Source organism: Schistocerca cancellata, chromosome 5 (assembly GCF_023864275.1).
Source record: "Schistocerca cancellata isolate TAMUIC-IGC-003103 chromosome 5, iqSchCanc2.1, whole genome shotgun sequence".
NCBI classification, from domain to species: domain Eukaryota; kingdom Metazoa; phylum Arthropoda; class Insecta; order Orthoptera; family Acrididae; genus Schistocerca; species Schistocerca cancellata.
The window spans coordinates 605,203,215-605,218,978 of record NC_064630.1 but is presented as its reverse complement, the minus strand read 5'-3'; the positions used below and the strand labels follow the sequence as shown (position 1 = coordinate 605,218,978).

General features: G+C 43.9%; 1 pseudogene; it reads right to left on the bottom strand.

The window, feature by feature from the left end:
- Positions 1-472: 472 nt before the first annotated feature.
- On the bottom strand, positions 473-590 carry LOC126189415 (5S ribosomal RNA; annotated as a pseudogene).
- Positions 591-15,764: the final 15,174 nt, after the last annotated feature.

The window sequence follows — 15,764 nt, the reverse complement described above, 5'->3', positions numbered from 1 at the left end:
GCTCGAAAACTTGGTTGCACTATTTTTCCTCATCTACCCTACAGCCCCGGATCTTGCGCCTTCCATCTGTTTGGCCCAGTGAAGGATGCGCACCGCGGGAAGCAGTACGTGAATGATGGGGAGGTTATTGATGCAGCAAGGCGTTGGCTTCGACGCTGATCTGCAGAGTTGTACCACGAGGGCTTACAGGCCCTTCCTGTAAGGTGGCGTAATGCTGTCGCATTGAACGAAAATTGTGTTGAAAAATAGGGTTTTGTAGCCAAAACTCCTCCCGAACAGGCCATGAAGTCTCAAAGGTATCGACCGGCAGCCGTGTCATCCTCAACCCACAGGCGTCACTGGATGCGGATGTGGAGGGGCATGTGGTCAGCCACCGCTCTCCCGGCCGTATGTCAGTTTCCGAGACCAGAGCCGCTACTTATCAATCACGTAGCTCCTCAGTTTGCCTCACAAGGGCTGAGTGCACCCCACTTTCCAACAGCGCTCGGCAGACCGGATGGCCACCCATCCAATTGCTAGCCCAACCCGACAGCGCTTAACTTCGGTTATCTGACGGGAACCGGTGTTACCACTGCGGCAAAGCCGTTGGCTTTGTAGGCGAAAGAATGAGGAATAATATGGTATAAACTTGAATCCGGAACAAAACCTAGCTGCTTTCAGAAAAAAAAATTGTGTAGTGCATTACTTATTGAAAGCACCTCGTACCACGACAAATGCTGCTACGCTATTAGGGCTTCACTGACGCACGGTTGTTGGCTGTTGTGCTTTTAGCTACGAACTGGTTTTAGAAGTGAGCAGACTCCATCGAGTGACAGCGTTTCGTCTTCTAAATTATATGTGATCTGCTCTCGTACAATGATGTACGGTCGTCGGTCAACGTTAATGGAATTATGTTACAATTTCATACTGATATCTGTGGAAAGATCATGTGGTAGTTTCTCCGATCGCTTACCAAAAATGTCAAAAACGTATTATCTGTATAATACGAACAACAGTGATGGGTCCTTCGCAATGAAGTGTTACGGTCTTTTTCTGTGCTGTTATGGGTTTCTAATAGAAGCAGTAGTTACGTAAGGTATCTTGCGTATCTCTCAAATAATATTAACATTGCCCCAAGACTAACATCCGCATCCGACTGACGGACTGCTCTCATTCTACGGCACAGCCAGAACAGGTATGAAAATTAATCAAAAACTATCCAATTTAGTTATGACAAACCATCACGTCTCCTGCAGTCCTCCGTCTAATGTTGATGATGAAATTTCTTACTCGACAAGGCCTGGAAACGGCTACCTCCAAGTCGAAAGCCGATGTACTTAACATACACTCCTGGAAATTGAAATAAGAACACCGTGAATTCATTGTACCAGGAAGGGGAAGCTTCACTGACACATTCCTGGGGTCAGATACATCACATGATCACACTGACAGAACCACAGGCACATAGACACAGGCAACAGAGCATGCACAATGTCGGCACTAGTACAGTGTATATTCACCTTTCGCAGCAATTCAGACTGCTATTCTCCCATGGAGACGATCGTAGAGATGCTGGATGTAGTCCTGTGGAACGGCTTGCCATGCCATTTCCACCTGGCGCCTCAGTTGGACCAGCGTTCGTGCTGGACGTGGAGACCGCGTGAGACGACGTTTCATCCAGTCCCAAACATGCTCAATGGGGGACAGATCCGGAGATCTTGCTGGCCAGGGTAGTTGACTTACACCTTCTAGAGCACGTTGGGTGGCACGGGATACTTGCGGACGTGCATTGTCCTGTTGGAACAGCAAGTTCCCTTGCCGGTCTAGGAATGGTAGAACGATGGGTTCGATGACGGTTTGGATGTACCGTGCACTATTCAGTGTCCCCTCGACGATCACCAGTGGTGTACGGCCAGTGTAGGAGATCGCTCCCCACACCATGATGCCGGGTGTTGGCCCTGTGTGCCTCGGTCGTATGCAGTCCTGATTGTGGCGCTCACCTGCACGGTGCCAAACACGCATACGACCATAATTGGCACCAAGGCAGAAGCGACTCTCATCGCTGAAGACGACACGTCTCCATTCGTCCCTCCATTCACGCCTGTCGCGACACCACTGGAGGCGGGCTGCACGATGTTGGGGCGTGAGCGGAAGACGGCCTAACGGTGTGCGGGACCGTAGCCCAGCTTCATGGAGACGGTTGCGAATGGTCCTCGCCGATACCCCAGGAGCAACAGTGTCCCTAATTTGCTGGGAAGTGGCGGTGCGGTCCCCTACGGCACTGCGTAGGATCCTACGGTCTTGGCGTGCATCCGTGCGTCGCTGCGGTCCGGTCCCAGGTCGACGGGCACGTGCTCCTTCCGCCGACCACTGGCGACAACATCGATGTACTGTGGAGACCTCACGCCTCACGTGTTGAGCAATTCGGCGGTACGTCCACCCGGTCTCCCGCTTGCCCACTATACGCCCTCGCTCAAAGTCCGTCAACTGCACATACGGTTCACGTCCACGCTGTCGCGGCATGCTACCAGTGTTAAAGACTGCGATGGAGCTCCGTATGCCACGGCAAACTGGCTGACACTGACGGCGGCGGTGCACAAATGCTGCGCAGCTAGCGCCATTCGACGGCCAACAACGCGGTTCCTGGTGTGTCCGCTGTGCCGTGCGTGTGATCATTGCTTGTACAGCCCTCTCGCAGTGTCCGGAGCAAGTATGGTGGGTCTGACACACCGGTGTCAATGTGTTCTTTTTTCCATTTCCAGGAGTGTACATTCTTGACCACGGCTACGGATGTGTTGTTTCCCCGTGCACATCGATAGTATTATATCTACATATTTATTTAAAATCTCTTGGGCCCATTTAAATACATATACAAACTTGAGGTATTGTCAAATTGTCAGGTCTTATGGGACACCGTGACTCTCATCCCTCGATACGTCGTCACAATCGGGAGACATGTCGTCTGCTTCAGATTGCTCCTATAATGCTCTGTAATAAATCCGATTCGTCTCCAGACATAGTGTGAGATACGGCGCAGAAAAGTTGTTTTCGCACGAGGTTCAAATGGCTCAAATGGCTCTGAGCACTAGGGTACTTAACATCTGAGGTCATCAGTCCCCTAGAACTTAGAACTACTTAAAACTAACCAACCTAAGGACATCACACACATCCATGCCCGAGGCAGGATTCGAACCTGCGGCCGTAGCAGCAGTGCAGTTCCGGACTGAAGCGCCTAGAACCGCACGGCCACCGCGGCCGTCTTTTCGTACAAGAGTTTCCCAGAAAGTAACGCACCGCATTTTTTTCTTCCACAATTCTTTATAGAACATAATGAGAATTACACACACGAAAGAATGGTGTTTTATCTGCACACCCTATTATTCCACGTAATCTCCATCCCTTTCTATGGCCTTCCTCCAGCGCGAAACAAGGGCGCGTATGCCCTGTCGGTACCAACCCTCGCCTTGGTGGCGAAGCCAGTGCTTCACTGTGTGAATCACCTGCTCATCGTCCTCAAAATATCTTGTCGAGTCCTGATGCGTCTGTCCTGTCGCGAATGGCAGCATCAGCTTGCTGCAGCATGTCAGCTGACAGTTTTGGAGGGTCTCCCCGACCACTGCAAATCGTGGAGCTGCGCCGAACCGCCTTCTGATGACCTCACCCTCCGCGCCCAGCGACTAACTGTACTCCTGTCGACAGCAGATGCTCCACAGACCTTGCACACGCTTTTGTGAATATCCCCCACAGTTTATTTCTCTGCAGTGAGAAATTCAATGACAGCACGTAGCTTGTAACGTACGAGAGTTGACCGAAAAGTAATGCCTCCACCTTCGTAATTCTTCAACAGCTGGCATCATTGATATGCAGCAGGTACTGGCTTGTTCCGCAGCCCCTTCTCTACAGCTCCAGTTCGTGGGAAGCCTTAGAATTAAACCATTGTGTTGTTACAGTGTAAAGTATGGAGCCCTGTGCAGACGGTTAGTCATTGCGATTTAAGCAACGTGCAGTCATTGAATTCTTGACGGCAGAAGGTGTCACTCCACAGTAGATTCATCAGAGAATGAAAGTAGTTTATGGTGATTGTCTTGATGTGAGCACTGTGTGGCGTTGGGCTAGTAAGTTTAAACGTGAGTATTGGGAATTGAAGATCACATTCTAAGGATTATTGCTGAGTTTGATTTATTAAAATATTCCCATCAAAACCCAATTAATGAAGGTGGAGCCACTAATTTTCATTCAGCCCTCGTACATTACCTTCAAACGCCACTTTGAAACTGTCCTGCAGCTACGCTATGTGTCGGAAGTGACGGAAACTTGGCGTGATAACTCAGGAGACCTCAAATAATGCATCTGTTACGTTTCGCATTCATAGCATTGTTTTTGGTTGAGAAAAAAAAATGCGGTGCATTACTTTCTGGGCAACTGGGCAACCCTTATAGTTTGAAAGAATTTTTGCTGATAAGTTCTCAAAAATATGCTATAATTACTGAAAATGATCACTAACAATTAAAGCTATGCAATTTATTGAGTAAAAAAAGTAACAGTAAATGCCTCGATATTTTGATATGGATACAGCTGGTTCTGTTTATATCAGTAAACCACGATTCTTTAAACAGTATATCTCCCACGTATAAAACGGCTTCAAAAGGCTGGTTACAGATGTAAAAATGTGTTAAATATTTGTTTTAAGTATGTAAACGAGGCAAAGTTTAGGAAAGGTTTGAAATTATGCTGAAAGTTTGTTAAAAGTCGCTAAGTGCAATGATTATGAACGCTGGATGAACATTAATTCGATAATTTGCGTTGCTTTAAGGCGAAAGCTAGTCTATCACGCATTTCAATGTTTATGACGTAATCTCTCGTGAACTATTTGTCAAAAAATTATTAATTTGGGAGCCACATTCAATGGTTTACGTATATACTGTATGAAAAGTGTTTTGCGAATGTAGTTATTGGAAAAGAAGTAATAAATTAAAAGTCGTGTCTGAAGCTGCCGTTTTATTACACAAATAGTGAAAATGTAGTTAGCGAAAAATATTTTCCTTCTTCATCATTTTGCGTCGAGTATCAGCGAGAGAAAATTTAGAATGGGTTTGAAATTATGTGTAAAGGTTGCGGGAAATCGCTAAGTACTCTCTTTCTCAAATACTGGATAAGTAAAGTTCGGGCATTTGCGCGCCTTCACTTACGTTGCCTCGAGACGTATTACAGCGTTAAACTTTTTATCATAAGATTGTACCTTTTAATGAGTAGATTATTACAACATTTAAAATTTTTTAAATTTTGTCAATAATTATGCGAAAGGCTGAAAAAATAATTATTTTGCTGTAGAGTGTTACGTAGGCAACCAGCAAATGCGATTGGTTCCAAGATAGTCGTTTAGTAATATAGATTTTATGAAACCCAAGATGGCGTGTCGGGCAGAAGGCCTACTGAATACCTGGTAAAATATGGGCCGACCTTGACCGTGCAGGCGCTGTGAAAACAGATTAAATTTGTGATTTCTGCGTGTAAAAAGAATCACGTACACTATTGTACATAAAAAGTAATTGTTATTTAGAACTTTGTTTTGAACTTAGTAAACTTAACGGAATTGTTATCGAATCGAGTTATTCTTTCTGTTACTGATAAGTAATCTTTTAACAGTTTAATTAAGATCAATCTCAGAATTTTATTTTGTGTACACTTAATTGTTTTTCTCAATCATACATGATTATGTATGTATTTACCACCTCATTCGGTATTACCCGAGTGACTCATGTTAACCTTCAAGTGACTCATCGTACTAAACGTTTCTTTTTCCCGGCGGTAGGTTATTTTTAAAGTTTGTTAAGAGATGTGCAACAGATCTTGCTGAACAGATGAAAGTATGATAAAGTGCGTCTGAGAGCTCAATTCGGAGGTATAGCTACAAAAGTAAATGGCATTCAAAATTTCACGAACTGCCACTGCTATGTTGGACAATGTATGTACAATCTCGATGGGTAGCAACAGCTTTAGAAGATCATTCTCAGATTCTTTCTCGATATTTTACCAAAAAATAAAGTGTAAAAGCACATGTATTTCTCCGATATGACTCGTGGTCCACCTGTCGGTAAGAAGCTCACTGTGGGATGACGTTCTTTAAACGGGACAGCAACAGGCATCAACAGCTTAAATGACACAGTATTTCGACAGTTTACTATATCTGAATTCATTTTAACCGAAGAAATGAGTTTTCGTATCCAGTCTTTGAAATTGTGTGGTAATAAGAGCATAAGGACAGGAAGTGTGAAGTGCTGGAAAACACTAATCGTTGAATATATGCTGCTACTACGGAGCGGCAACTATGGGGAGAGCAAGAAATATTCAGAAATGAGTAATGTTATTCTACAACACAATAATAATAAAATGTCCGTGCTTAATTGGTATATACAGTACCTTTCTCTTTCGAAAGTCGCTCGCCTACGACGATTTGTGTACAGCGGCCGAGCAGGATTTCGTATTGCGTTCGATCAAAAAGATGACTGGAACTCTGAATCGTAGTTAATTAAATGTTAACTTCGTAAAAAGCCTAATGCCGTTGTCTTGACTGATGCTGCTTTCCAATCCATCTGGAGGGAAATGGCTCTGAGCACTATGGGACTTAACATCTATGGTCATCAGTCCCCTAGAACTTAGAACTACTTAAACCTAACTAACCTAAGGACATCACACACATCCATGCCCGAGACAGGATTCGAACCTGCGACCGTAGCAGTCGCGCGGCTCTGGACTGAGCGCCTAGAACCGCTAGACCACCGCGGCCGGCACATCTGGAGGGACGTGGAAGGACGGTTCTCTCCTTTGTTTTGCTAGTAGAACCACTCTGGCTGTTTCCCAGCTTTTGGGTGCGTGAGAAAAGGTGAAAAAGCGTCCCCAGTTGTTTCGTTGGGAAATGAGCACCCACTACGCTGCTCACTGGCATGACTGAGGCTAAAGCTTCGAATTCATCTCCTACTGCAGGTGGGATTTGAGGCTCTATTGTCACGGTGGAGTACGGCAGTGACGATGATAGACTAAGGGAATAGCAAAACTCTTCATAAGTAAGAGTCTACTGAAGATTGGTTGGTTGGTTGGTTTGGGGAAGGAGACCAGACAGCGAGGTCATCGGTCTCATCGGATTAGGGAAGGAGGGGGAAGGAAGACGGCCGTGCCCTTTCAGAGGAAAACCTAAATCAGGATGGCCGGACGCGGGATTGAACCGTCGTCCTCCCGAGTGCGAGTCCAGTGTCTAACCACTGCGCCACCTCGCTCGGTCTACTGAAGATTCTTTTGTGTACTGTAATAAGAGACCCACAAGTATGTCAACAACGAAGCAAGAGAGATGGGTGCAAAAACTATCCTGCAATCAGTTTAATATCTCATGCATTCAATGCAGACAGGAATAATATACAGAAGAATGGAAAAGAAAATTAAAGATCTGTTAGATGACTATCAGTTTGGCGTCAGGATAGGTAAAGGCACCAAAGAGGCAGTTACGACGTTGCGCTTGATAATTAAAACAAGACGGAAGAAAAAAAGACTAACATTCATGGGATTAGTCGAGCAAGAAGGAGCATTCGGAAACGTCATATGGTGCAAGATGTCTGAAATTTTAAGAAAAATATGAGTAAGCTACAGGAAAAGACAGCTAATATAATGTACGTAAGTGAAACAAGGGGTAACAATTAGAGTGGGAAGCCAAGAACGAAGTGCTCGGATTAAAAATGGTGTACGACAGGTATGCAGCCTTTCGCTTTCCGTTTACTCGATACATCGAAGAAGGAACGACGGAAATAAAAGGTTCAAGAGTGGGATTAAAGTTCAGGTTGAGCGGATATCAGTGCTAAGATTCTCCGATGAAATTGCTCGTTTTATGTGAAAGTCGGGAAGAATTACAGGATCTGCCAAATGGAATGGATTAATGAGACAAAAAAGAAATTAATCGTAAACCGTGAAAAGACTAAAGTAATGAAGGTACCGGAAATGAGAGTAGAGAGCACCGAGAAGATCTTGTCAGATGTCAGCTGACGAATAACTCTCTATGTCGTCCAAAGATCTGGGGGTGTAACAGACAGTTTCCTCCTGCTCGCCCCCACCCAGTGCCCGCGTCGCTCAGCTGGGTTGCATTCCCTACGTCGTGTTCGGGAACACGCTCAGCCGGTTCATGAAACAAATCGGCAACGAATCAAGGATCCGCATCACGTGGCTCCACTACCAGCATTATGCCGAAGGCAATACAAACTCTTTACGCGCGCCTTCTCACGACCTCAGTTGTCGCATACCGTGCGGCCCGTTCTCCAAAGACAAGGCAGTGCGAGGCGTGGCGCGACCTATCGATTCGCCCAACCTCTCAGTGCGGTTCAGCGAGGGGTACAGGAAACTCATTCTGCCTACCGCTCTGCCACTGAGCACCCAGACGAGCGCTTACCGTTGTAGGTGCCGTGTGACACCGAAGTACTTGCGAATGTGGGACCAGCTGTGGGGCCTCCTATAATCGACAATCACTAGAGATCTGCTGGAATTTTCTTCCTTGCTAATACTAGAGCCTAGTTTTGGCTGCGTCGAACCTGAGTGCAGTTTGGTGTCCCAAGCTTCCGGCTCCTTGCAGACCAGCTGCAGGGGTCATCGCAACAGTCGCAAGCTGATTCTCCGCGGACACAGCACGGTATCATCCGCGTAGAGCACCAGGTCTACCCTCGGCGATTTCGTGACGCTGCCGGGGAAGCGGAGGTACAGGAGGGGGCCAAGGACGGTTCCCTGTGGTACTCCCGCTCTGATAAATCGTGCTGCCCATCGTCTTCACGAACGTGGAATGCGCATCCATTGAGGTGCGATTAGATCAGGGCGGTGTGCGACACTGGTAGCCCAGGTAAGGCTAACTCATACAAGAGGCCGACGTGGCACACACTGTCGAAGACTCTAGAGAGATCTAGGAGTACCGCTCCAAGGTAACCGCGACGTTCCGAAGCACCCGTCACCTGCTCCAACAGTCGTAGTACTTCAGGTTGCATAGAGTGACCTCTTCTGGAACCAAACAGTTTTTTAGGCAGGAGGCCTTCGTCCCTGACTCGGCGCATCAGTCATTTGGCGCACAGCTTCACGACGAGTTTGCCATCAGAAGTATGGCTTTGCGTCAGCCTGATGTCTTTCCAGCATTAGGAATGACCAACGTCTCTGCGTGTTTCCGTGCGGAAGGGTAGCTGCAGGTCCTAAGGACGGAGATAAATATTTTAACGTTCTTCAGAAAATCATTTTTGTAGTACTTTGTATGAAAGTGCAACGTTCTTATATCTTTTTAGTGTGTACTTTGAATGAATGTCTGCACTGTGAATGCATGTAAAACTAGAGTTACCGTGTAGCGTGATGTAACTGCCAGTATGGGGTTACTCTGTGCTATTGTTGGCAAAAACTTTATACGAACTCATTAGACAATGCAACTCCCAATGCCAATAAAGAAATACAGTCACTGCAAAATACATTCAGCCCCTTAGGTACTGAATCCTCTGATCCTGTTCAAAACTGATAACTCTGGTCGCTGTGCACATAACAAATAAATAAAATTGTTTTGCCTCCAAAGCAGCAACGATGGAAAGCGATATATTGTGGTCTCTCATAAAAAATATAAAACATGCTAGCTACAGGCTCAGCGTTGTGCAATGCTGGCGGTAATACTTTCAAATGCACATAAATTCTTTTGGCCGATAAATGAAAACATTTAAGAAAAACCCAACGTATTTGAAAAACATATGACCTGGACAGGGAGGCGGTACTGATTGTGGTGACCTACTACCACTTTTCAAAAGTAACTAACAATTGAAATTTCATTACTCAGAAAAATTACATCCTTTTTACTAATTGATTGACAAATAATGAGATTTATGCAGCAAGTATAACCTCAATGAAAAACCTGCTGGCCAGAGTGGCCGAGCTGTTCTAGGCGCTTCAGTCTGGAACCGCGCGACCGCTACGGTCGCAGGTTCGAATTCTGCCTCGGGCATGGATGTGTGTGATGTCCTTAGGTTAGTTAGGTTTAAGTAGTTCTAAGTTCTAGGAGACTGATGACCTCATATGTTAAGTCCCATAGTGCTCAGAGCCATTTGAACCATTTGAACTAAAAAAACCATAAATACAAATCATCAAATTACATATACCTGTGTTAACAAATCTTAGAAACATTGTAGTAGGGAAATATCTAACTAGCGCTTTCGCCAAATAAGTTTACGTACATTCTGGGGTTACTCAACAATTACAAATTATCAGCCAACGCACCTACACTAACGCGCTGGCAAAATGAAAGTCAGAATTATTTAACATCTTTACCTTGCTTGCTGGAAGACGTCTGCTGAATGTTCTCGTAATTATCTTACCACTTGGTGGCTTCACAGAGCACACCACAAAAACTGCGTATTCCATCCTCTTTCGCCGGTGAGGCCGGCATTATGCTACAGGGGAAATTTATGTGGGCTTGCAACAGACCTATGCTCGAAATTGAAGGCACCACAACAGCTGTGAACATAGTTGCTCATCACCTGTTTCCACCCATTACCAATGTCTTCCCCGACTTCGAAGGCTTCTTCAGGAGGATAACTGTCCGTGTCACAAGTCCAGAGTCGCGTTACAGTGGTTTTGGGAGCGCGGTAATGGGCTCACGTTGATTGACTGGCCTTGAATGTGCCTGATGTGGGCGCGGTATAAGACATCTCGGTCACCATCAGATACCAACTCCGCGCCCTATTTTACAGCAATTGCGTGTCCTACACGTAGACGCCCATAAATATACAAAGAAGTTGTCGATTTCATGCCACGTAGCCGTAGTGCGCTCTAGAAGGGGGCGCGCACATTATTTAGCAAGTGATCATAACGTCTCCGCTTATCGGTATAAAGGACTATTCCATTTCATATCCCCGAAAATCGCTACACCCAGTTATTGTAACTGATATTTTAATCGTAACGTATAACATTTTTCCATTTCGTGCGGTACAAGTTTGAACATTTATGAAATTTCAGATTAAACTGTTGAAGTTTGCAAGAAATTAAAATTGTATCAACATCTGTCTGGATGTTCCTACAAACTTCATTATATGCGTGTCTGTATCATATTGATGAATTGGGCGTTTGCAGCACTAAAATAAAATGGTCTGTGGCGTGAAGAATTGTAGTACACGATTGTTCATACCTACAATACTGCGTACCAGTTTCCCGCGTCCAGGCACCATTTACGCAGACGGTGGAATTGTTCCAGTTTGGGCTTTTAATTTTTGATGAGATTTGACTTCTGATATGCGGCAACCTACAATCTGTTTTTATGCGTCAATTAGTTTACCAACATGACTATATCTCAAGGATTACAATGGACCATACTGTCACTTCCAAACTGTATCTGAGTGCTGGAAGGAACACTCCATCTACATGAAGGTGCTTGTATGACTAATCCGTCCCCAGCATCAGATAACATTAGTCTTACTGAATATAGCTGTGATGTCATCGAGGGTAATGCTCTATCCTTGCAACCTGTTACGACCAACACTGTGAGCTGTAGCCAGCTGTTGCAATGGATTGCGATGTCTCACTGACTGTTTTGATGCAGTCATCAGTTGACATGAGGGTCAACACACTACAAGGTAAGTGTCTTCAATTCAGTTGCTGTTGAGTATTACAAACCGATATTAAGTAATATATATGAGTGGTACAGGTTGAAGGGTGTAGCAAAATTATAGTAATTTGGTTAGATCTTGAGGAGGTAACTGAAGGTAGAAACCCATACCTATAAATGTCATTATCTGATCCCAAAGTGCAGATCTTATACGGGCCACACGCCACTAGGTAACCTTCAGTAGAAAATAAAAGATTTTGCGCTGATAATACAATTAACGGATTGTTTTCTCTTTTTGATTTTGGTGTGCGAGCTATACAGCCCTCTATTAGTATTCCCTTAACAGTCTGTACAGAGTCGTTGTGACTGTCATGGATGCTTTTTTCAACATCTAAAATAATGCATACTGCCAGAACAGTTTCTAGAGTTTCCATTTGTGACTATTCAGGGACTAAACTCACGTTTGCTGCCGAAGTGATTGCCTTGCAGCAACTTTAACTTCGACGTTCTATATTATCTTTGGGAGACGTTTCCGGCCATGAGCTCCCGCTCTCGGTGTGTTTCTCAAGTGGTTTGTCCTTTGAACTTTTGTCGGTATTGTTTTGTCATACACTACGTGACACAAAACAAGATTCTAAAACGAGGCTGGTAAAGATAAATGGGACTTCTCATTGTAGGAACACTGTCTGTCTAACACTACACATCCTACTATAGTTGCGTACCGTATGATAAAAATTATTATAAGACTATACATTCCCGTATTTTCTCCATAAATAAAGAGAAATACACTGAATTCAGACGAAATAGATGCGAACGGCATACATTCGAATTCGAATGTGGTGAAATTCCTTATTGTCAATTACGCTCTCAATAGCCGCTATGGCATTAAAGAATATATTCAGATTATCGCGTCTTGTAATTTCTCGGTAAAGAAAAATGGCTGAAATACAGGGTGTTACAAAAAGGCACGGCCAAACTTTCAGAAAACATTCCTCTCACACAAATAAAGAAAAGATGTTACGTGGACATGTGTCCGGAAAAGCTTAATTTCTATGTTAGAGCTCATTTTAGTTTCGTCCACCTACGCTCAATGGAGCACGTTATCATGATTTCATAGGGATACTCTACGTGTGATGCTAGAACAAGTGCCTTTACAAGTACGACACAACATGTGGTTCATGCACGACGGAGCTCCTGCACATTTCAGTCGAAGTGTTCGTACGCTTCTCAACAACAGATTCGGTGACCGATGGATTGGTAGAGGCGGACCAATTCCATGGCCTCCACGCTCTCCTGACCTCAACCCTCTTGACTTTCATTTATGGGGGCATTTGAAAGCTATTGTCTACGCAACCCCGGCACCAAATGTAGAGACTCTTCGTGCTCGTATTGTGGACGGCTGTGATACCATACGCCATTCTCCAGGGCTGCATCAGCGCGTCAGCGATTCCATGCGACGGAGGGTGGATGCATGTATCCTCGCTAACGGAGGACATTTTGAACATTTCCTGTAAGAAAGTGTTAGAAGTCACGCTGGTACGTTCTGTTGCTGTGGGTTTCCATTCCATGATTAATGTAATTTGAAGAGGAGTAATAAAATGAGCTCTAACATGGAAAGTAAGCGTTTCCGGACACATGTCCACATAACATATTTTCTTTCTTTGTGTGTGAGGAATGTTTTCTGAAAGTTTGGCGGTACCTTTTTGTAACACCATGTATATAATTCAGAAAAGTTCCAAACATATTTTCATTTGACGTCAAACGCTCGATTCAGTGACAGTGCTAGATTTCTAGGAGCCCCGTTTTCACACGTTATGTGTGCATTTATTTTACCGTACTAGATATCTTTAGAGATTTTCTTTACAACTAATAATGTGTCTGCATAGTTAACGAGCTACCCATGTTAGTAATAACGATAATGGTGAACAAAATTATTAGTATAATGTCAGTCTCACTGTCAAGTAAATTTGTCAAACCGGAGTAATGAAGTACTAACAAAAAGATAGGTGCGATGAAAGCTGGGAGAGTACTGACAATATTCTGGTTTATCAGTATACTAGAGAAAGGAAACGGATATGCTAAGAGGACGCTACACAGTTTACAATAGGATAAGTTGTCTGAGATGCTATTTCTGACACATATTACACAAGCATTAGGCTCAAAATAAGAAACGGTTGCAGGTACGACAATAAGGGGGACATGAAAAGTTGTGTATCACAGTTTTAAATGCTGGCTGATGTGTGGGAATAGATAGCGAGAGTGAAGAGGCTAAGAACTAGGTAAAAAAGAAGGATCAGCAAAATGACTCCGCTTATTCCCTCGTATCTGCCCTTCATGATATGAGCATAAGAAGGGCAAACATGATCACACTACAAAATGTTATGCTTACTTCGTACACAAAAAGGCATTGCTGGCAGTACTCGTCAGTTAAGTGTTACGTCTTGGCTAAACTAGACTGATAAATGGCAAAACATATTTAGGAAACATTTTCGTCTTAACGGAATATTAAGCTGTAGTTCGCGTGCGGGAATGAAATTGTACAGGCTCTGTTGCACTTTTTTCCATGCAATCTAACCTGTCGTTAATACGGGTAACTGCAACGCTTCGAGTATGTCTCGCTTCCCAACGAGTCCTTCTTCTTATTGAATTTTATATCCCGAAATACCTCATAGTACTTTGCGATGGGTTGACAGTACTGTCATATTGTCGAGTAATAAAAGGTATATTTCTCCCACCACATGGTGCGTTCTCATGACTGGAACGATTCCCACATTCACCTGTGAGCATATTTAATTTAGTGTCTCAAGAGAGCAGTGATAAAATACTTAATCGACGATTCAGCTATGCTGCAGAAGTATTCGTCAGGATTATTGACTGTAGGTAGAAAAAATATTCGAAAATTCTTTCAATGTTTGCTGTCGTGTCTACTGGAAACAGCGGAGTAGTTTTTAGAATTGGTCACAATACCGTATCGTATGTGACTGTCTTCACAGTTAGACTATGCTTTCCGATACCATCTCCAACAAAGACGAAGGCTAGTAGAAATACGTGGGTAACAGAAGGAATACTGAATTTAATTGATGAAAGGAGAAAATATAAAAATGCAGTAAATGAAGCAGGAAAAATGGAATACAAACGTCTGAAAAATGAGATCGACAAGAAGTGCAAGATGGCTAAGCAGGGATGGCTAGAGGACAAATGTTAGAGGCTTATCTCACTAGGGGTGAGATAGATACTGCCTACAGGAAAATTAAAGAGACATTTGGAAAAAAAGAGAACCACTTGTATGACTATCAAGAGCTCAGATGGAAACCCAGTTCTAAGCAAAGAAGGGAAAGCAGAAAGGTGAAAGGAGTATATAAAGGGTCTATACAAGGGCGACGAACTTGAGGACAATATTCTGCAAAATGGAAGAGAATGTAGATGAAGACGAAATGGGAGATACAATACTGCGTGAAGAGTTTGACAGAGCACTGAAAGACCTGAGTCGAAACAACGCCCCGGGAGTAGACAACACTCCATTAGAACTACTGACTGCCTTGGGAGAGCCAGTCCTGACAAAACTCTACCATCTGGTGAGGAAGATGTATGAGACCGACGAAATACCCTCAGACTTTAAGAAGAATATAATAATTCCAATCCCAAAGAAAGCAGGTGTTGACAGATGTGAAAATTACCGAACTATCAGTTTAATAAGCCACAGGTGCAATATACTAACCCGAATTCTTTACAGACGAATGGAAAAACTAGTAAAAGCCGACCTTGGGGAAGATCAGTTCGGATTCCGTAGAAATATTGGAACACGTGAGGCAATACTGACCTTACGATTTACTTCAGAAGAAAGATTAAGGAAAGGCAAACCTACGTTTCTAGCATTTGTAGACTTAGTGAAAGCTTTCGACAATGTTGACTGGAATACCCTCTATCAAATTCTAAAGGTGGTAGGGGTAAAATACAGGGAGCGAAAGCCTATTTACAATTTGTACAGAAACCAGATGGCAGTTATAAGAGTCGATTGGCATGAAAGGGAAGCAGTGGTTGGGAAGGGAGTGGGACAGGGTTGTAGCCTCTCCCCGATGCTATTCAATCTGTATATTGAGCAAGCAGTAAAGGAAACAAGAGAAAAATTTGGATTAGGTATTAGAATCCATGGAGAAGAAATTAAAACTTTGGGGTTTGCCGATGACAT